Raw genomic sequence first — 23,074 nt, 5'->3', positions numbered from 1 at the left:
GTTATCTGTCGGTTATTTGTAGGTTATCTGTTGGTTATTTGTTGGTTATCTGTTGATTATCTGCTGATTATCTGTCGGTTATCTGTCGGTTAGCTGTCGGTTAGCTGCTGGTTATCTGCTGGTTATCTGTTGGTTATCTGTTGGTTATTTGTAGGTTATCTGTTGGTTATTTGTTGATTATCTGCTGATTATCTGTTGGCTATCTGCTGGTTATCTCTTGATTATCTGCTGGTTACATGTTGGTTCTCTGCTGGTTATCTGTTGTTTACTGTTAGTTATCTGCTCGTTATCTGTTGGTTATCTGTTGGTTATCTGTTGGTTATCTGCTGGTTATCTGCTGGTTATCTGTTGGTTATCTGCTGGTTATCTGCTGGTTATCTGTTGGTTATCTGCTGGTTATCTGCTGGTTTTCTGCTGGTTATCTTCTAGTTATGTGTTAGTTATCTGCTCGTTATCTGTTGGTAATATGTTGGTTATCTACTGGTTATCTACTGGTTATCTGTTGGTTATCTGTTGGTTACTGTTAGTTATCTGCTCGTTATATGTTGTTTATCTGCTGGTTATCTGCTGGTTACTGTTCGTTATCTGCTGGTTATCTGTTGGTTATCTGCTGGTTATCTGCTGGTTATCTGTTGGTTATCTACTGGTTATCTGTTGGTTATCTGCTGGTTATCTGCTGGTTATCTGCTGGTCGTCTGTTGGTTATCTACTCGTTATCTGCTGGTCATCTGTTGGTTATCTGTTGGTTATCTACTGGTTATCTACTGGTTATCTGTTGGTTATCTGTTGGTTACTGTTAGTTATCTGCTCGTTATATGTTGTTTATCTGCTGGTTATCTGTTGGTTATCTGCTGGTTATCTGCTGGTTACTGTTCGTTATCTGCTGGTTATCTGTTGGTTATCTGCTGGTTATCTGCTGGTTATCTGCTGGTTATCTGTTGGTTATCTACTGGTTATCTGTTGGTTATCTGCTGATTATCTGCTGGTTATCTGCTGGTTATCTGTTGGTTACTGTTGTTATCTGCTCGTTATCTGTTGGTTATCTGTTGGTTATCTGCTGGTTATCTGTTGGTTACTGTTAGTTATCTGCTGGTTATCTGTTGGTTATCTGTTGGTTATCTGCTTGTTATCTGCTGGTTATCTGTTGGTTACTGTTAGTTATCTGCTGGTTATCTGTTGGTTATCTGTTGGTTATCTGCTGGTTATCTGCTGGTTATCTGTTGGTTATCTGCTGGATATCTGTTAGTTATCTGTTGGTTATCTGTTAGTTATCTGTTGGTTATCTGTTGGTTATCTGTTGGTTATCTGTTGGTAATCTTTTGTTTATATGTTGGTTATTTCTTGGTTATCTGTTAGTTATCTGTTGGTTATCTGTTGGTTATCTGCTGGTTATCTGCTGGTTATCTGCTGGTTGTCTGTTGGTTATCTGCTGTTTATCTGTTGGTAATCTTTTGTTTATATGTTGGTTATTTCTTGGTTATCTGTTAGTTATCTGTTGGTTATCTGGTATTAATGCATTTCTCATGTAGTTAAAATCTTTTTTGTGTGGATCTGAACACTAAAAGACCACAAACATCTTTCTCCATTCATAATAAATGAAAATCTTGAAGGTTTACTTCCTTCCTCATCTGTTATTTCCCCCGTTCACATTTATTATGGAAACTATTCAAGAAAAAAAAAAAAGAGTCCGTCAGCAGGAAACACTTCACACGTTTCCTCTCCTCGCCTGGAAAACACACATCAGCTCACAACTCTGTCCTCAGAGCAGAAACTGATAGTGAACATGTGACTGTTAGGAGGAGCAGGAGGAGCAGGAGGAGGAGGAGGGGGAGGAGGTCCCGACACGTCCGGCTGCAGAGATGTGTGATGATTAATGCAGCAGCTTGTTTAGTGTTCATACATGATTCAGACGTTACAAACTCACAGTGAGATGAGAACCTGAAGGCACCATGAATTAACCAGAGAGCAGCTAGACACTCAGACAGACAGGTAGCTAGATGTTCAGACAGACAGGTCTCCATCAGACAGACCGCCCTAAAGTCCATCTGAAGCCAACAACCCTCATAAAATATTAAGACAGAGGAGAAAAAAGCCAGTAAAAGATTAGAAGCAAAGACATCAAACTGTGGAGACGTTAACACATCAGAATAAAGTTTAATTATCCACAAACATTTCAAAAAACGTTTCAAAATCACCATAAATCCAGCATTTCTATTAGTAATAAACTATAAAAACAGGCGTTATCGTCAGAGTTTGAACTTTCCGACGGTCCTTGAATGCATCATCAGTTATAAAATGTTGATATTAGTGTCAGAATCTCTTTATTCTCCGTCTATCATTTAAAATAATAATTTACACAGAGCAGAGAGGAGAGGACAGGAGAGGCTGTTTACACAGAGCAGAGAGGAGAGGACAGGAGAGGCTGTTTACACAGAGCAGAGAGGAGAGGACAGGAGAGGCTGTTTACACAGAGCAGAGAGGAGAGGACAGGAGAGGCTGTTTACACAGAGCAGAGAGGAGAGGACATGACAATACTTCAGCATGTAAAATATAAACAATACTTTCTGGGTCATTTTACGTTGTTTTTATGTCGTTTATGGGTTTAAAAAAACAAACATTTGTGACACTTGTAGGTCCTTGGAAAAGTGTTTATAAATAAAGTCTGTTTTAAAACAATTTTGAAAGAATAATTAATCACAGAAATCCAATCATTTTTTCCTGTTTTTGTAATTTTACGTCTTTTTTTTGGTAATTTTGTGTCTTTTTTGTGTCTTTTGGTGGGAGTTTTGTCTCTTTTTTGTGTCATTTAACATCTTTTTTGGTGATTTTTTGTCATTTTAGTTTTTTTGGTCATTTTGTGTCTTTTTACATCATTTTGGTCATTTTTTGTGTTCTGTGAGGCTGTTTACACAGAGCAGAGAGGAGAGGACAGGAGAGGCTGGAAACATGACAATACTGAGAATATGCAGATTTCTTTTTGGTAATTTCACATCTTGTTTTGGTACTTTTGTGGGTTTTTTTTTTGTAATTTCTGAAAATGTTGTGTCTTTTTTGGAAATGTATGTGTTTCTTGTCATTTTGCAACTTTTCCTGGTAGTTTTGTTTCTTTTTCGGAAATGTTGTCGGTCATGAGACAAATATTCACTGGAAATCTGTTTACACAGAGCAGAGAGGAGAGGACAGTAACAGATGATATCTTGATATCTGCAGCTCAACAAGACGTGATAAAACTCTCCGTTAATCCATTTTCAGGAGTATTTTTCCACAGAAAGGAAGTTAAATCAGAGCGAGGCGCCTGCAGGGAGACAATCAATGTTAAAATGATTAAATGATCTGGAAAATGACTCGTAGTTAACGAGCACAAACACCAGCTTCATATTTCAGATGTCTTCTCATGCTGCAATAAACCAGCAGAAATAACAGTCAGTTTATCTGATGGTATTAATAAAGTGGGAGGTTGTTGATGTTGATGCAGTAAATCTGCTGCAGTTAACAGATCGATAGAATCAGAACGGAGCAAAAGAGATTTACAGGAGGAAACAGGAAGTAAGAAGTTGTAAAATAAACTTTGCTGCGTTCACACCTCGGCTGTGAAGCTTCACACGCCACCCACAGTCTCTCTCACATCGCCACGGCAACGCCCGACAACGTCTCCACCAGGAAGTCCACCAGCTGTCCAACACACACACACACACAATAGATACGGTTCCACCAGCAGCGCTCTTATTCTGAAAGGGTCTGGGTCCAGGTTCAAAGGTTACGCACTAATTGGTGGAAACTGGAGCCCCTCCTGACCCCGTGACCTCTGACCTCTCTGAAGACGATCACACACACACACACACACACACACACACACACACACACACACACACACACAATGAAGAGAGAAGAGATTTATCTATAAACAGCCATGAGAAATGAAAACATCCTGTCTGACCTTCTCTCAGGGAATATTTTGCTCTTTTTACATTCTCCTCTCTGTGTCCTCGTGTTTCTCTGCAACATATAAAATCTATAAATCTCTTTTTAAAAAAGGAGAATTTCTCTGATAAATTATGAGTTGTAAGTGTCACGAATGTTGTTACAAATGTGAAATGACCAAAAAAGACACAAAATGACCACAAAAAAGATGTATAATTACAAAAATGACATAAAATGATCAAAAAAGATGTAAAATAACACAAAAAAGACACAAAATGACCAAAAGAAAGACACAAAATTACTGAAAAACACACAAAATGACCACAAAAAAGATGTAAAATTACAAAAAAAAGACACAAAATGACCAAAAAAGATAGAAAATGACACAGAAAAAGATACAGAATGAGCAAAAAATATGTAAAATGTCACAAAAAAGGCACAAAATGACCAAAAGAAAGACACAAAATTACTGAAAAACACACAAAATGACCACAAAAAAGATGTAAAATTACAAAAATGACATAAAATGATCAAAAAAGATATAAAATAACACAAAAAAGACACAAAATGACCAAAAGAAAGACACAAAATTACTGAAAAACACACAAAATGACCACAAAAAAGATGTAAAATTACAAAAATGACATAAAATGATCAAAAAAGATGTAAAATAACACAAAAAAGGCACAAAATGACCAAAAGAAAGACACAAAATTACTGAAAAACACACAAAATGACCACAAAAAAGATGTAAAATTACAAAAATGACATAAAATGATCAAAAAAGATGTAAAATGACACAAAAAAGGCACAAAATGACCAAAAGAAAGACACAAAATTACTGAAAAACACACAAAGTGACCACAAAAAAGATGTAAAATTACAAAAATGACATAAAATGATCAAAAAAGATGTAAAATGACACAAAAAAAGACACAAAATGACCAAAAAAGATAGAAAATGACACAGAAAAAGATACAAAATGAGCAAAAAATATGTAAAATGACACAAAAAAGGCACAAAATGACCAAAAGAAAGACACAAAATTACCAAAATAGACACAAAATGAACAAAAATTATGTAAAAAGGCACAAAAAGACACAAAATTTCCACCAAAAGACAAAACTACCAAAAAAATACAAAATATATTCTAGGATAAACAGCCACAGTCTTTAGTTATTTTAGTCCGACTGGTGGCTGTAGAGGATCAGGAGGCTGGAGTCACATATCTGAACTGTTGATGCTTCAGATGTTTACATGCATTTATTGGACTAACAGCGTCTGGATCTTTTGGTCTAAACTGAGCTTCATTTTGTTGAGAAATCACTGACGTTCAAAGGTTTCATAGTGAATCAAGTCTTACCTGAACGGTTAAATCTCATCATTTATTGTTAGTGTGTTTCTCCTGATTGTGTTTAAAGGTTCAGACCTGCTGGTCCTCATCCTGCTGCTGATCTCTATATCACACTTTGCAATTCAAATCATTCAGCTGATGAGCTCACTGTTCACCAGTCAGAGTCGAGTCAGCAGGACCATCAGGAACAGACGAGTCCTTCTGCCCTCGGACTCGTCTGGTGGTCAACATGTGCTGGTACCTGGATGGTACAGCGCTCGGGTTTAGCCCCAAAACTTCTTCTTGTTGTCAGGAAAAGATCATTTTGGGGTTAAAATCAGTTAAATCTGTATGTATATGACAAAGAACGTGACGAACTGACGCACATGTTGTAATTTCGTTACGTTAAATTAACATAAAAAAAAAAATTAACTTCAGGTTTTACCCGAAACATAAACATTTAAAGATGTTTGTTTGACGTGTCTGTCAACCCCAAACTCCATATATGGACGTTGTCGCTCTTTATATTACGTCACCTAACTTCTTCCTTAGCTCGAGTCATATTTGCTCTCTCTCTCTCTCTCTCTCTCTCTCTCTCTCTCTCGCTGTCTCTTCCTCTCTCTCAATGTCTCTCTCTCTCTCTCTCTTGAATGTTCTTGAACGTTTATAAAGGTGGCGAGTCTTTTGGTGGAAACATCTGGAGGTGAAGGGACAGGAAGTGGAGGATTCCTCCTGTTTATCTTCAGACAACATGATGTCATTGTTATTCTGCGAGCTGATTGGCTGAATGTGGGACAGGAAGTTGTCGAGCAGTTAGAGACTCAGTTTGTGTTTTCATCTTGTTCCTGTCTGAGACACAGAGACGTCCATCCTCGCTCTCTCCCTCGCTCTCTCGCTCTCTTCCCCTCTTGCTCTCTCTCGCTCTAACTCACTCGCTCTCCCTCTCTCTCTCTCTCGCTTTCTCTCTCTCTCTCTCTCTCCCTCGATCGCTCTCTCGCTCTCTCTCCCCTTCTTGCTCTCTCTCGCTCTCACACTCTCTCTCCCCCTCTCGCTCTCCCTTTTTCTCTCTCTCTCCCCCTCTTACTCGCTCTCTCACTCTTGCTCTCTCTCTCTTTCCCTTTCGCTCTCACTCTCCCTTTCGCTCTCTCCCCATCTCTTTTGCTTTCTCACTCTTCCTTTTCCCGCTCTCTCTCTCTTGCTCTCTCACTTTCTCTCTCTCTCTCTCTCTCTCTCTCTCTCTTTATTGTTTTTGTCATGAAGGTTGTGAGAACAATGCTGCTGAAGCAAAGAAATGAAGTTTGTCCAAATATTTTGACCGACACAATCACAATATGAGCAATTACACAATATCGAGAGAGAGAGAGAGAGAGAGTGTGTGTGTGTGTGTGTGTGTGTGTGTGTGTGGTTGTGTGTTGAGCGGCCTCGTTTCCAGTATTTCCTTTTTTTTATTTTATTTTGAGAGCTCATTAAGCTGTTTGGAATCTGAAAGAGTTGAACTCGTGGCAGTAAAATGTTTCTTCTTTACTTTATTAAATGTTTTATTTTGTAGGAGTGAGTTGGTCTCCAGAGACTCACATCCTGTTTCTTCTCTGAATCCGTCTCCGCTTTCTGTTTCTGACACCAGAGAGATATTCTGACGGTTTAGTATCATTATTTATTATTTGATAACCTTTAAATGTAGTTATCATGTTGGACATTTGTCTGTATTTTCTGACGTTATTGATCATTAACGATTGAGCAGCAGAAAACATCCTGACTGTAATATTACAGACACCAGCTCTGCTCTCCCTCTCTCTCTCTCTCTCTCTCTCTCTCTCTCTGTCTCTCGCTCTCTCTCTCTTTCTCTCGCTCGCTCTTTTGCTCCTGCTCTCGCTTTCTCTCTCTCTCTTTCTAGCTCCGTCTCCCCTTCCTCTCTCCCCCTCGCTCTCTCGCTATGTCTTTCGCTCTCGCTCTCTCCCCTCCCTCGCTCTCTCTCACTCTCTCTAGTTCTCTCTCTCGCTCTCTCTCTCTCTTACTCTCTTTCTCTCTCTCTCTCTTTCTCTCTCTCTCGCTCTGTCTCTCTCTCTCGCTCCCCCCCTCTCTCTCTAGCTCCCTCTCTCCCCCTCGCTCGCGCTCTGTCTTCCGCTCTCTCTCCCCCTCGCTCGCGCTCTCTCGCTCTGTCTCGCACTGTCTCGCTATGTCTTTCGCTCTCTCTCCCCCTCCCTCGCTCGCGCTCTCTCACTCTGTCTCGCACTGTCTCACTATGTCCTTCACTCTCTCTCCCCCTCCCTCGCTCTCTCTCACTCTCTCTCTGTCTCTCTCTCTCGATCCCCCTCTCCCCTCTTTCTCTCTCTCTCTTGCTCTCTCAATCTCGATCTTTCGCTTCTGCTCTCTCTCTCTCTCTCTCTCCTCTCTGTCCCTCTCTCTCTCTCTCTCTCTCTCGCTCTCTGTCTCTCTCTCTCTCTCTCTCTCTCTCTCCCTCTCTCTCCCTGTCTCTATCCCTCTCTCCCTCTCTGCTGAATAGTGTGTGAGATGAAGACAGATGGAGTTAGTTTGCAGCGAGCTGGGCGACCTCGCTGCTGTGGAACCGTCAGCTCTGTTTCATTCCACCTGCTGACCTTTACTTCCAGCAGCAGATACAGTGAGGAGGCTGTAAAGGAGGCGGCAATAAAAAAAACAGTTTCTTTGTGTTTCCACTTGACTTCTTTTCACTTTAACACTGAAACTGAGTCTTCTTCTTTTAGTTTAGGGCTGCAACTATTCATTATTTTCATTATTGTTTAATCTGCCTATTATTTTTTATATATTTATATTATTGGTTTGGACCATAAAAAAGAAAAGTATTAAACTATCCAAGATGAGGTGTTCAAGGGCACTCTCAAACTAAAGTTTAGTCTGTTTGGTTGGTGTCTTGTTGGAGTCTGCTGGTGGTTGGTTGGTGTCTGGTTGGTGTCTGGTTGGAGTCTGCTGGTGTCTGGTTGGAGTCTAGTAGGTGTCTGGTTGGAGTCTAGTTGGTGTCTGGTATGGTGTCTGGTTGGTGTCTGGTTGGTGTCTGGTTGGAGTCTAGTTGGTGTCTGGTTTGGTGTCTGGTAGGTGTCTGGTTGGTGTCTGGTTGGTGTCTGGTTGGTGTCTGGTTGGAGTCTGGTTGGTGTCTGGTTGATGTCTGGTTGGAGTCTAGGTGGTGTCTGGTTGGAGTCTAGTTGGTGTCTGGAAGGTGTCTGGTAGGTGTCTGGTTGGTGTCTGGTTGGTGTCTGGTTGGTGTCTGGTTGGAGTCTGGTTGGTGTCTGGTTGGTGTCTGGTAGGTGTCTGGTTGGTGTCTGGTTGGTGTCTGGTTGGAGTCTGGTTGGTGTCTGGTTGGAGTCTGGTTGGTGTCTGGTTGGTGTCTTGTTGGTGTCTGGTTGGAGTCTGGTTGGTGTCTGGTTGGTGTCTTGATGGTGTCTGGTTGGAGTCTGGTTGGAGTCTGGTTGGTGTCTTGTTGGTTACTTGCTGGTTGCTTGCTGGTTGCTTGTTGGTTTCTTGTTGCTTGTTGGTTTCTTGATGGTTTCTTGTTGGTTGCTTGTTGATTTCTTGTTGCTTGTTGGTTTCTTGATGGTTGCTTGTTGGTTTCTTGATGGTTTCTTGTTGGTTGCTTGCTGGTTGCTTGCTGGTTGCTTGTTGGTTTCTTGTTGGTTTCTTGTTGGTTTCTCGTTGGTTGCTTGTTCGAGTCTTCAGCTTCGTTCAGACTCGTATCATCTGACTCTGGGCTCCAAAGCGAATGAGATTATTCCTGAGAACGTGATCAGAAACTGTTCAGCAGGAGGATCAGACACATTACAGCAGATCGGACTCATAAATGATAGATTTGTTCTGCTCTGATTCTTATTAATATTATATCAGTTGTTGCTGTGCTGCAGCCTCGGGGCGACTGTTGTGACCTTTTCTCACTATTAAACCTCTCAGGAGACACAAACACCAACACGTTTCAGCTGAAATCATGTAAATGAAAATATGAAGGTACAGTCACATAAATAGTCATAAATGAAAGTTGTGGAAAAAATTATTAGTTTTCTTTAGTTTATTGTTCATTTTAATGTCTGGTACAACTAAAGGTACATTCATTTGGACAAATATAATGATAACAAAAAAAATATCTGATAAGAGTTTAATTTAAGAGCTGATATCTAGAGATTTAGCATGGTTTTATTGAATAGAAACAAATTGACCAAAAATAGATGTAAAAATGACCAAAAAGACACAAATTTACTCACTTTTTCCCTCCCTCTCTCACTCTCTCGCGCTCTCTCTCCCTCTCCCTCTCTCTCTCTCCCTCTCACTCTCTCTCTCCCTCTCACTCTCTCTCTCTCACTCTCTCATGCTCTCTCACTCTCTCTCACTCTCTCTCTCACTCTCTCTCGCTCTCTCTCTCTCCCTCTCTCTCTCTCTCTCTCTCTCTCTCTCGCTCTCTCACGCTCTCTCGCTCTCTCGCTCTCTTTCTCTCTCTATCTCTCTCTCTCTCGCTGTCTTGTTCTCTCGCTCTCACTCTCTCTTGCACTGTCTCTCTCTCTCTCTCTCTCTCTCTCTCTCTTTCTCACTCACTCGCTCTCTTCTTCCCTGTGAAGACGAGGAGCTAAGAAGCCTCAGGAATGTGAAGCTCTTCGTTCGCGTGTGTTACAACATGTCACTGTGTCCAGATGCAAATCACATTCTGTGTGTGTGTGTGTGTGTGTGTGTGTGTGTGTGTGTGTGTGTGTGTGTGTTGGATGACCTCCAAGCTACCAGGATTGACTTGTTGCCAAACATGTGCAGGGCGGCTGCAGCGTGTTTCACACTCAAGCTGTGTGTGTGATTAGATCAGTGTGTGTGTGTGTGTGTGTAAGTGTGTGTGTGAAACCTTTCTGTTTCTTGTTGTTCGGCGGCTCTTCCTCTCATTTTTGTCGTATCTTTTATGCGGAAGATTCATCCTGTGACCTTTCATTCTCACACACACACACACACACACACACACACACACTGATTAATTCAGTCTGATCTCGTGTGTTAATCAGCAGATTTTCTGCTGTGTGTTCTCACTTCATTAATTAGTGCGATAACGAGGATTTCAGCTGTTTTATTGGCTTATTATTAAAAATAATTAATAATAATAATTAAGCGTCTTTGGGATTTTTGAAAGGCACTATAGTCATAGCTAAGTTATTATTCTTATTATAATGTTTGATATTTATGTTGATGTAAAATTCAAACAGTTGAAAATTAAAGAAAGGATAAAAAAAAAAAAAGTGTTTCCTTTGAAGTTCTTTGTCAGAGAGGAATAATAATAATAATAATTTATTTATCAGCTCATTCTGGAGCTTTCGACTCATCCAGCTGGTTTTCTTCGGAGCTAATTGTGTATTTCTGTCCTGTTAAATTATGTGATTAGCTGCTCTGTGCTCAGCAGGAGATTCACTCTCTTTTAATATTATTTTGTCTCTGTTTCTGTCAATTTATGCACAACTCCAGTCTTTATAACGGGACAACGTGTGTCTGAGTGTTTCTGAGTGTTTTTAAGTGTGTGTGAGTATGTGTGTGAGTGTGTGTGAGTGTGTGTGAGTGTGTCTTTAGGCTGCATGTTTCCAACAGAAAGTCTCCTCGTTCTAATTAAGCAGCTAATTAAAGCTGCGAGCTGGAAAACAAACGTCTGCTTTGTGACGGAGTGAAATCTACTGCAAGACACCAGAAATGTGTGAAACCAGTTTAAAGTCTAACAAGTCAAACAAACTGCAGCAACAACACTTTTAACTCGAACTCGAACTTGAAGTTTTACTCCGGCTCATTAATAATCACAGTTCTACATCTGCTTTGTCTGATATTATTTGAATAAACACGATTTTAACAAGGCTTTATGAAAATGATTTCATTTCTTTCATTTTGTCTTTTTTTTCCTCTTCTGTTTCTTGTTGTTTTTTCTTCTTCAAGGAGAAAAACTTTCTCATCTCCAGTCCCATTTCTTTTTCTTTTCCTGTTTTCTTTATTTTTCCCCGTGTGAAGAGCTCTTGTTTGAAGTGTTGAAGTGTTAAACAGGAGCAGTTAGATGTTGGAGGAACACAGAGCAGGTCACTGGTGGGAGAACTTCTCTAAAAGGTGAAAAACATGAAGCTGATCACGATGAAGACGGTTTTGTCCTGTTTTGTCTGCAGTTTTCTGAGTTTCAACATGTTTTCTGAGTCTTTGGAGAAATCACTTTTATCTCTAAAACTTTTTTCATGTTGAGTAAAACCTGAGAGATGATATCAAACAGCAGCTCGGTGGTTTGGAGGTTTGGATTCTGGTAACTCCTCCTCACTTTTCTCTTCTTCTTCTTCTTCTTCTCTTTCAGATTCATAAACGGACTAACCTTCTTCTCCTCCTCTCTGGATTTGTTGTTGCTGCGCTCTGATTGGCTCTCAGTGACGCTGCGCTCTGATTGGACGACCTGGATTCAAGGTAACGACTCACTTTTTTTTAAGAGCGACTATCTACTCTCCACTAGGCTTCTTCCTATTTATTCTTCTGTTTCTTCTGTGTTTTTTTATCAGTCGACTACTCCTCCCATTATTCAGCAAAAACACGCCAAAAAAATCCCCCAATGTTACACATTGTGTAGACACAAACTGACGAGTTTTAGACACAAACTGACGAGTTTTAGACACAAACTGACGAGTTTTAGACACAAACTGACGAGTTTTAGACACAAACTGAGGAGTTTTAGACACAAACTGACAGTTTTAGACACAAACTGACGAGTTGTAGACACAAACTGACGAGTTTTAGACACAAACTCACTAGTTTTAGACACAAACTTACGAGTTGTAGACACAAACTGACGAGTTTTAGACACAAACTGACAGTTTTAGACACAAACTGACGAGTTTTATACACAAACGGACAGTTTTAGACACAAACTGACGAGTTGTAGACACAAACTGACAAGTTTTAGACACAAACTGACAGTTTTAGACACAAACTGACGAGTTGTAAACACAAACTGACGAGTTTTAGACACAAACTGACAGTTTTAGACACAAACTGACGAGTTTTATACACAAACTGACAGTTTTAGACACAAACTGACGAGTTGTAGACACAAACTGACGAGCTGTAGACACAAACTGACGAGTTTTAGACACAAACTGACGAGTTTTATACACAAACGGACAGTTTTAGACACAAACTGACGAGTTTTAGACACAAACTGACGAGTTTTATGCACAAACTGACACGCATTTGGGCGTAGGACGCACAGATGATCCACCAACACCACCCACAGCCTCATAGCCTTTTCAGAGCAAACTGTTGCTTGGTTCTCAAATTATCTCAGTAATAAGTCCCAATGCATTAAATATGGTGGTCTGTGTTCTGGATTTGTTACTGTCCACAAGGGGGTGCCACAGGGTTCTGTGTTGGGGCCCCCTCTTATTTATCATTTATATCAATGACTTGGGTCTAAATGTGTCCGATGCAAATGTGCATTTCTATGCTGACGACACAGTTATTTACTGCTGTGGATCAACTCTTGTTCAGGCTGTTGAATCTTTGCAGAAATCTTTTTGTAGCTGTGCAACACTCATTAATTCACTTGAAACTGGTTCTCAGTGCTGATAAAACAAAGCTTATGTTGTTTTCTAACAGTAAAAAATTGCCTCAAATGGTTCCCCAGTGTCCACTCATAGAGGAGGTTGATCTGTATAAATACTGAGGAGTCTTAATTGATGACTCACTCACCTTCAAGTCACATCTAGAAATTCTTGTGAAGAAGCTGAGGCTAAAATTGGGTTTTTATTTTCGAAATAAGTTGTGTTTTTCTTTTAATGTAAAAAAGCGTCTTGTCACTGCAACATTTTAATCTGTGTTGGATTACGGAGATCTTTTGTACATGGATGCTGCTGCTCAATGTCTTAGAATGATTGATCCTGTTTATCAGCTTCTTTGAGCTTCTTTAACTGTCAGATAGTGAATTATACTCTGTGGTAGGATGTCCTGCTCTGGCCACTCCAAGGGCTCAGAGTCATTGATATACTTTCATTTATGAGGCAATATTGGGACTGCTGCCTTCATACATTTGCACCTTAATTACTGTAAGAAATGCTGGATCTTCTTCTCTTGGTTCACAAGATCAGTTGTTGCTTTCTGTCCCTTCTGCTCTACAGAGTTGGGTTGAAAGGCATTTGTTTACTCTGCACCTTCTGCTGGAATATGCTCCAGAAAGACTGGAAACTCACTGACTTCATTTCTTTGAGCACTTTTAAATCCAAACAGGGTTATTGAGGCCAATTCCACAATATGCACTTGTTTCTCATGACGAGTTTAAGGTCTGTGTCTGATGTAAATGTGTAACTGTATTTAGTGTTTGCTGCCTCTCGGCCAGGGCTCCCTTGAAAAAGAGGTTCTGAATATCAATGGGATATTTCCTGGTTAAATAACAAAAAATAGACCGCCATGGTAAAAAGGAGGGAACATTTCTGGAGGAGAGCAGAGGTACCAGTTTCATCTGATCGCTCTAAAAATACTATTTCTTCACAAAACACGTATGTAGACGTTGAGGAAGAACTGAGGATGCTCGGAGTGAAGTCGGTTCAATAATAGGAGCTACGGGTTGGACTAAAAATATTTCTGTTCGAGGAGAACTTTCAGCTTTTTTTGCTCTCTGTCAGTGGCTTCACAGCAGCAGTTGATTTCAGTTGATCGCTCTGCTCTGATTGGTGGCTGCCACCTGGCCCTGGTTGCTTAGCTACCAAAGCCTGCCCCCCAACACACACATGCACTAAACTAACTAACTGAAAACTGTCAGTTTATACTAACTGATGAGTTTTAGACACAAACTGACGAGTTTTAGACACTAACTGACGAGTTTTAGACACTAACTGACTAGTTTTAGACACTAACTGACGAGTTTTAGACTCTAACTGACGAGTTTTAGACACTAACTGACTAGTTTTAGACACTAACTGACGAGTTTTAGACACTAACTGACGAGTTTTAGACACAAACTGACTAGTTTTAGACACTAACTGACGAGTTTTAGACACTAACTGACGAGTTTTAGACATAACTGACTAGTTTTAGACACTAACTGACTAGTTTTAGACACTGACTGACGAGTTTTAGACACTAACTGACGAGTTTTAGACACAAACTGACTAGTTTTAGACACTAACTGACGAGTTTTAGACACTAACTGACGAGTTTTAGACATAACTGACTAGTTTTAGACACTAACTGACTAGTTTTAGACACTGACTGACGAGTTTTAGACACTAACTGACGAGTTTTAGACACAAACTGACGAGTTTTAGACATAACTGACTAGTTTTAGACACTGACTGACTAGTTTTAGACACAAACTAATGAGTTTTAGACACTAACTGACGAGTTTTAGACACAAACTGACGAGTTTTAGACATAACTGACTAGTTTTAGACACTAACTGACTAGTTTTAGACACTAACTGACGAGTTTTAGACACAAACTAATGAGTTTTAGACACTAACTGACGAGTTTTAGACACTAACTGACGAGTTTTAGACACAAACTGATGAGTTTTAGACACTAACTGACGAGTTTTAGACACTAACTGACGAGTTTTAAACACTAACTGACGAGTTTTAGACACTAACTGACGAGTTTTATAATAAATAAAGAGCTTCCTGTCATCTTATTCTTATTATTATGAATTGATGACACTTTAAGAGATTTTGAAAGCTTAAAAACTCTTCTAATCTCTACAGAAACCTGTTAAATAATCAAAAATGGCCTCGATAAATTCAGATTAATTCTTAAATACAGTAAAGTTGTTGTTAGTTCAGCTTTCTGTTTATTTTCATAAATAAATCAGAAACATTTTGTGGGATATAGACATTTTTTTCTGTTATGTTTTTGACGTTTTTATAGTTTTTATTGTCTTTTATGTCACATTTTATGATTTAATCACATCCAGAGAAACAATAATAACACACAAAGAGTCGGTTTACAGAGAATGTTTTCATTTTTTCATCTTTTCATGTTTTAATATTCTGTCGGAAAAAAAGAACAAAACATGGAAAATAATCTAAAATTTATAGAAAGTTTATTTTCTTCTTCTGCTACTGAAAGAATAAATGTTTCAGTTTACACAGCCATAGTGTGTGTGTGTGTGTGTGTGTGTGTGTGTGTGTGTGTGACAAATTGCAGTGAGAAATTAATGAGTAAACACTGGAGGCTGTGTACAGTGTGTGTGCCTCGGGGTTTGTGTGTTTTTCTGGGTGTGTTCGAGTGTGTGTGTGTGTGTGTGTGTGTGTGTGTGTGTGTGAGACTGTTTGGGAGCTGGAGTTTTCCCAGAATGCCTCGGGGCAGATTCAGGGATCCCACGAGGGAGAATGGAGGTTAAAGACCTGCTTGAACTTGAAAAACACACACAGACACACATTTGATATTCGAGATAAAAAGAGAGAAGAGCTGCAGGGAAACACACACACACACACACACACACACACACACACACACAGCTAATAGAGACAGACTGTGAAGGTCTCAGTAGATCTTTTTGTCATAATTTTAACAGCAGAGTTCTTCTGTTATTTCAGCATCATTTACATCCATTTATTCACATTAAATCGCTTATTTTGGCTTCTACACCTTTTTTTGGTAATTTTGTGTCTTATTTTGGTAATTTAAATAAACAATTTGGGAAATCCGTGCTTTATTTTGGTAATTTTACATATTTTTTTGGTTATTTTGTGTCTATTTTTGTTTTTTTAGGTCTTTTTTTGGTAATTTTGTGTCTTTTTTTGGTAATTTTACTTCTTTTTTATAATTTTGTGCCTTTTTGGTAATTGTATGTCTTTTTTGGTAATTTTAAGTCTTTTTTTGTTAATTTCGTGTCTTATTTTGGTAATTTTACGTCTTTCTGGTAATTTTGTGTCTTACTTTGGTTACTTTGTGTCTTATTTTGGTAATTTTGTGTCTATTTTTGTTATTTTAGGTCTTTTTTGGGTAATTTTAAGTCTTATTTTGGTAATTTTACATATTTTTTGGTAATTTTTAAAGCTTTTTTTGTTAATTTTGTGTCTACTCCTGTTATGTTAAGTCTGTTTTGGTGATTTTGTGTCTTTTTGATAATTTTAAAGTTTTTTGGTTAATTTTGTGTCTCATTTTGATCATTTTGTGTCTTATTTTGGTAATTTTATGTCATTTGTTATCTCATAAAACTTCGACCTAAAAATTACTTTTTGTCAATCTGAACTCCTTTAAGTGTGATAAAACCCAAATAAAAGCATAAATCAGCATTTATCACAGAGAGAAACTGTAAACTGAGGTGTTTCTGAGTGTTTCAGCTCAGATTTAGTTATTTTTCTGACAGAAATGTTCTGAAAAACACGAGTTGAATCTGCCAGAAATGTGAAAATGTGTCAAACACTCCTGTTTTTACTGGAGCTGAGACAAAATATTATTTTTAACGGTAGATTAATTTGCACATTTTGTTCTGGAGAAATCTTTTGGTCCATAAAATGTAAAAAAATAAATATAAAAATAATTATTAAGTGTCCATCGTTGTTGTTTTGTCTGTCAATAATAAACATACCATCAAAAAATAAACATAAATAAATAAATATTACTAACACATCAAATTAAACAGACTGTTTTTCATATTTTATATTTTTTTAAATATTTTTTTTTTATTTAGTTAGTATTTTTTTAAATGTATGTATATTTTATAAAATATAATATATATAATATAAATAAAATAAATAAATAATACAAAAATATAAAATACAAAAAATAGTCTGTTTAATTCGATGTGTTAGTATTATTTATTCATTTACATATTTTTATATAAAATAATATATATAATATAAATTAAAGATTATATTTAAAGAAAAATAATATAAAAATATAAAATACGAAAAATAGTCTGTTTAATTTGATGTGTTGGTATTATTTATTTATGCATATTTTATATAATTTAATATATATCTTATAAATAAAAAGGAAATATTTAAAATATAAATATATAATATAAAAAATTGTCTGTTTAATTTGATGTAAAACAAAGAGAAGCAGAAAATCTCATATTTTAGAGGCTGAAATTTGAATTTTTCTGCTATTTTTGCATGAAAAATTACTTAAAAATCCATCAAAATATTTACAAATTATTTTCAGTGTTTGATTTGTTGATTATCATGTTGTAGTTTTTATATTTCGTGTCGGTGCTGCAGCCTCGTGTTTGTTTCCTCCAACAAACATTATATTATTATATTATTATATTATTATTATATTATAATCATAAAAAGAAAGAGGAGAAGGTGACAGGCTGCCTGTCTCTGAAACCACAGAAGAAGAAGAGAAGGAGGTCTAATTAAGAAGAAGCCGTGACAGAAAGAGGCCACGCCGACATTAAACAGCAGAAGAAGAGTTGATGTTTATTTTTCTGCTCCGTCAGGATGAAGTGACCCAAATATCTCCAGCAGCCAATCAGACGCCTCCGTTACCACAACAACACAAAATAATAAAACTTTAAAATAAAAAAACTCACAGAGCCGAGAGGAGAGGACAGGAGAGGCTGGAAACATGACAATACTTCAATATGTAGAATACTTTTTTGGTAATTTTACGTCATGTTTTTGAAATTTTGTGTCCGTTTTTAGGTAACTTTTGGTAATTTTGTCTTTTTTTCGGTAATTTTGTGTCTTTATTTGATAATTTTATGTCTTGTTTTGGTAATGTTTGTTCATTAAATGTCTTGTTTTTATTTTATGTATTTTGGTCATTTTACGTCTTTTTTTTGTAATTTTGTATCTTTTTATATTCCTTTTTCTTTTTTGGGTAATTTTGTGTCTTTTTTTTAGTCATTTTACCTATTTTTTGGGTAATTTGATGTCATTTTTTTGGTAATTTCTGTTGTTTTTGGTAACATTTGTGACACTTGTGGGCACTTGGAAAAGTGTTCTTTCAAAGAAAACATACGTGGGGTTCAGAGAGTTCATAATATGAAAGTGGCCCCAGAATTGAACCCTGAGGAACTCCAGAATATAACTGACACAGAGCGAAACACTGACACATGGGGAATAAAGAGATTCTGACACAAATATCAACATTTAGAAACTTTCCGTAATCTAGCATCCATTCAAGGACCGTCGGACAGTTCAAATTCTGCAGATAATGCCAGTTTTTTACAGTTTTTTTCTACGATAAATGATGTGTTTTTGGTGATATGTTAAAGAAAATGTATGTTCCAACGCTTTATTTTTGGACACGTTTTAAATAACACGTATAATAAAGTAATTCCGACAGAAAAATCACAATCTTAAGCTCCGTTTTGGTCACTTTTCCTCATTGAAACATTCATAACATATGAGACATTCAGGGACCATCGGAAAGCTAAAACCCAGACAAAATTGCTTGTTTTTACAGTTTCCTTCTATGATAAACGGTGAATGACACATGTAGAATGAAGAGATTCTGAAACTAATGTCAACATTTAACACAAGTAACGGTCACTTTTTACAACTGATGATGTGTTCAAGGACCGTCGGAAAGTTCAAACTCTGACGATAATGTTTGTTTTAATGGTTCCTCTCCAAGATAAAAGCTGGATTTATGGTGATTTTTTAAAAGAAAACCTTTTTGAGGGTTAAACTACCTCACAAACAGACTGGAGGAAATTATTTTCACTTTTTATAACTGATGATGCGTTCAAGGACCGTCGGAAAGTTCAAGCTCTGACGTTAAATCTCTGTTTTTACAGTTTCTTTCTATGATAAAAGCTGATTTATGGTGATTTTTTGTCCTTCTTATCAGATGAATATTAACTGATCGTTGTGCAGATTTAAACACTTTCCTGTTGTCGTTCTGAGTCGTAGGAGGAGGTGTGAAACTGGTTTCAGGAGCAGATTTTAGGGTGTTTACTGACTGATGACCGGAGAGAGGAAGAGGAGAGGAGGAAGAGAGGAGGAGGAGGAGGAGCAGCATTTTGTGTTTTGGCTCTGTGTTTGTATTGGCGTTGGAGGAAGTGAGAGTTAAATGTGTCATTAAAAATGTTTTGGCAGAAAATCGTCTGACGGGTCGAAGAGCTCAAACTCATCATGAGTTTATATTTAATATATTTTAATATTCAGATCTGTCAGCTGGTTTCAGTTAGAAGATAAATGTTGAAATGTGTTTTTAAAGGAACAGTCAATCAGTGAGACAACAACAACAACAACAACAACAAGCCTTCAGAGCAAACAGCTGATCAGGTTAAAGCAACTTTCTGTTTACTGACAATCAAACTTTAAAAAGTCTGGCAGCAAAAGTGGCTCAAAACTTATAAATTACTGATATATAATTTTATTTAATATTGAATTATTTTTTAATTTTAAAATATATATTATATTTATAATATTTTTATGTAATGTTTTTAATTAAATTTTATAATATATTATACAATTTTATTTTGTATTTTTTACATTCATTATATTTAATATTATATTATGTTTTTAACATTATATTTAATTTATTTTTATATGAAATTAAGTTATTTTGATTAAAATATATATATATTTTTATAATATTTCATATGATATTATGTTTTTTGTCTATTATATATAATTTATTTTATATCAAATTAAGTTTCTTTATTTAAAAAAATATATTTAATTTTTTAATTTTATACTAATGTTTTTTAAGTTAATTTTTAATATATTATGGTATTTTACTTTTATTATATATTTATTATAATATTTGATATGATATTTAGTTTTTGTCTATTGAATATAATTTATTTTATATCAAATTAAGTTTTTTAATTAAAAAATATATATTTAATTGTATAATATATTTTATATAATGTTTTAAATATATTTTTAAATATATTGTGCTATTTTTTATTATTTTATATTCATATATATTATATAATGTTTTTTTCTAAAATTATTTTTTTTGTAATTTATTGTGCTTTTATGAGTCTGTTGTCCTGGAAAAACTGTAAGAAAGAATTTAACCGTCTGAAGCCTCGCTGTAAATCAGCTTCATATTTAACTTGTACTTATTTTTTGCAGCTTTGTTGTCCAGATCTCACTTTAAAATAGATTTTTTTTTATCTCAATGAGGCTTTTACCTGGTTAAATAAATAAATAATCTATATAATATTTCTATAATGTGTTCAGAGTTCCATAAAGCTGCTGCAGGGAAATCTACAAACAGCTGATTCTGCTTTTTATTCTTTCTGTTACTGCTCCGTTTGTTGTTTTCCAGACGAGGAGTTCAGTGTGTAGATGTGGGTTTGTTGTTGCTGGAGGTCTGGATGAAGGATCTGGATCTGGTCTGGGAGGAGTCGGGGTCTGGCCCGCCCCCCTTCAGGTCAGGGATTAAGACCAGAAGGATTATTGGATTTTTGGGGGCAAAACAAGGTTCACAAGGTGAACTTTGACACATTTAAAGGTTCAGAAACAGACAAAGTGACTGGAGATGTTTTAGTGGGAGGAGGAGGAGGAGGAGGAGGGGGAGGAGGAGCAGGAGGAGGAGGAGGAGGAGGAGCAGAATTTTATCAACTAAATAGATTTTTTTATCTGATAAAAGCTGCAAACTGGAGCTGCAGAAAACGTTTAGACTTGATCTGGAGGAGAGGAGGAGAGGAGGAGGAGGAGGAGGAGAGGAGAGGAGAGGAGAGGAGGAGGAGAAAGAAAGAGAGGAGGAGGAGAGGACAGGAAAGGAAGGAGGAGGAGGAGAGGAGGAGGAGGAGAGGAGGAGGAGGGAGAGGAGGAGGTTCAGCTCAGATTGTGTTACAGCAACATTGTTTTGGCCTCGATTCTTTAAAAGGCTGAAGGAGTTAATCTGATCCTGTGTGTGTGTGTGTGTGTGTGTGTGTGTGTGTGTGTTCGTCTGTCTTTGGATTAAATCCGATAAGATCCTCCGGACCTGATCCCTGCTGCACAATATCTGTGTGTGTGTGTGTGTGTGTGTGTGTGTGTGTGTGTGTGTGGAGGTATTTAGCTCATGCTAAGTCCGTTAGCTGTCGTGATGTTTGCTGACAGCTTGCCTAACGGTCAGAATTATTTCCTGTATATATATATATATATAACTTTCTGTTTTGCGACAGTAATGTATGATGATATGGTAATATTTATATTTTATATTATTCTCTGTGATATAATATTTATTTTATATTATTCTATATTCTATATATACCTTTTTCTATGTGATATTGTATTCTATATGATGATGTGTGTTGTTGGACTGGGAGTCTCAGTCTGACCTGGTTTGGTTTCCACGACAACAACATCAGCTGCTCCTGTCTGGGGGGGGGGGGGGGGGGGGGGGTCTGTGGTCTTGAGGCGGCCCACTTCTCTCAGCAGGTTTTACTCCTCATTTGTTTTTTAAACGTGTCCCAAATTATGAGACGGACAAAGTCTGTCTGCCCCAGAAACCAGCTGAAGGTGATCCAGGTCCCTGAGGGTCCAGGTCTCTGCAGGTGTCTGCAGGTCCAGGTCTCTGCAGGTCCAGGTCTCTGCTTGGGTCCAGGTCTCTTCAGGTCTCTTCAGGTCTCTTCAGGTCTCTGCAGGTCTCTGCAGGTCTCTGCTTGTCCTCTTTTGGTTTTTACTTTTTATAACAGAAATTTTAGTAACTGATGATGCGTTCATGGATCGTTGGAAAGTTTAGACTCTGACAATAACGTCTGTTTTAACAGTTTATTTCAATGATAAACTCGATTTTTTAAGTGATTTTTTTTTTCAAACCTCCTGAATGTGTCTGGGGTCTGGTTGCTGGTGCCGCGGTGCGTTCAGGTGCTGCGGTGCGTTCAGGTGCTGCGGTGCGTTCAGGTGCTGCGGTGTGTTCAGGTGCTGCGGTGCGTTCAGGTGCCTGTAGAAGTGATGGTGTGTCTCTGTATAATTGAATCAGTGTTTCTGTGTTCTGTAGTGAGAGATTGTGTGTTCATTAAAAAACTCCTGATTAGTCCACAAGACAGATTACTGTGTGTGTGTGTGTGTGTGTGTGTGTGTGTGTGTGTCTCATTTGTCTAATGGAGACTTTAAGTCCTCCTCTAAAACAACGTGCGCGCTCGCCACTCGTGCACGTTGATCCATTAATTAGCTTAAGTGGACCCTCAGGCTGCCCCCCCCCCCCCCCCCCCCAATCTATGTTATACACACACACACACACAGGCCGCCCCAGTGCATGCTGGGTAACGTTGTTGCGTGTGAAAGCTCAGCGTTCATCACAGAGGAATGCTGGGAAACAAAGTTTATCTGTGAAGAGAAAACATTCCTGAGTGTTATCACACACACACACACACACACACACACACACTCAGTGTTTCTGTCTGGAGGCTTTTTAAGGACCTGGTCCAGTTTTTAGCTCCAGCTGCTGGAAACAAACACAAACTGTCTTTATTCACGTCATCAGTTCAGACGGTTTGTTTGTTTATCACATTGTAAAGTCAGAATTGATAAACGTGCTCCATGTCTGGACGTCGGGACACGTCCTCATAAAACTTCAGTCCCTATATAAATAATGTTTGTTACTGACGTCAGAAAACTGAGCAGCGACTCCTTGGAGTGTCTGTTAGTCCAACCAAACACTGAACAAGACATTTAATGAACAAAACCTTCAAAATAATACGTCATTAAGTGAAAATACAGTGAAAGGGTCAAAGTTATGAGACCAAACCGCTAAACGTCCTCTTTTATATCTATATAACTTTATTGACACGTTGCCATGGAAACTCTTTCAGAACAAACAAACCCAGGACTTTAACCCAACATGAAATTACCAAAAAAAGACACAAAATTATGCTAAAAAGAAATATGTCAAAAGATTTTTCTTCAAAAAGACATAAAATAACAAACAATACACCTTAAATGTTTCCCACGTTGTTATTCCTCAGATTGTTAT

At 37.6% G+C, this 23,074-nt stretch overlaps 1 protein-coding gene across 1 annotated transcript in view; it reads left to right on the top strand.

Moving 5' to 3' along the window:
• Positions 1-23,074, top strand: part of LOC131984327 (semaphorin-6D-like) — a 117,731-nt gene that overhangs the window by 13,451 nt on the left and 81,206 nt on the right. The window contains exon 2 of the mRNA XM_059349186.1: positions 11,568-11,674. The gene's annotated coding sequence lies outside the window, so the exon portion shown is untranslated. The remainder of the gene's footprint in view (positions 1-11,567; positions 11,675-23,074) is intronic.

The sequence above is a fragment of the Centropristis striata genome, chromosome 14 (assembly GCF_030273125.1).
Source record: "Centropristis striata isolate RG_2023a ecotype Rhode Island chromosome 14, C.striata_1.0, whole genome shotgun sequence".
NCBI classification, from domain to species: domain Eukaryota; kingdom Metazoa; phylum Chordata; class Actinopteri; order Perciformes; family Serranidae; genus Centropristis; species Centropristis striata.
This window is presented reverse-complemented; position numbering and strand designations above follow the sequence as displayed.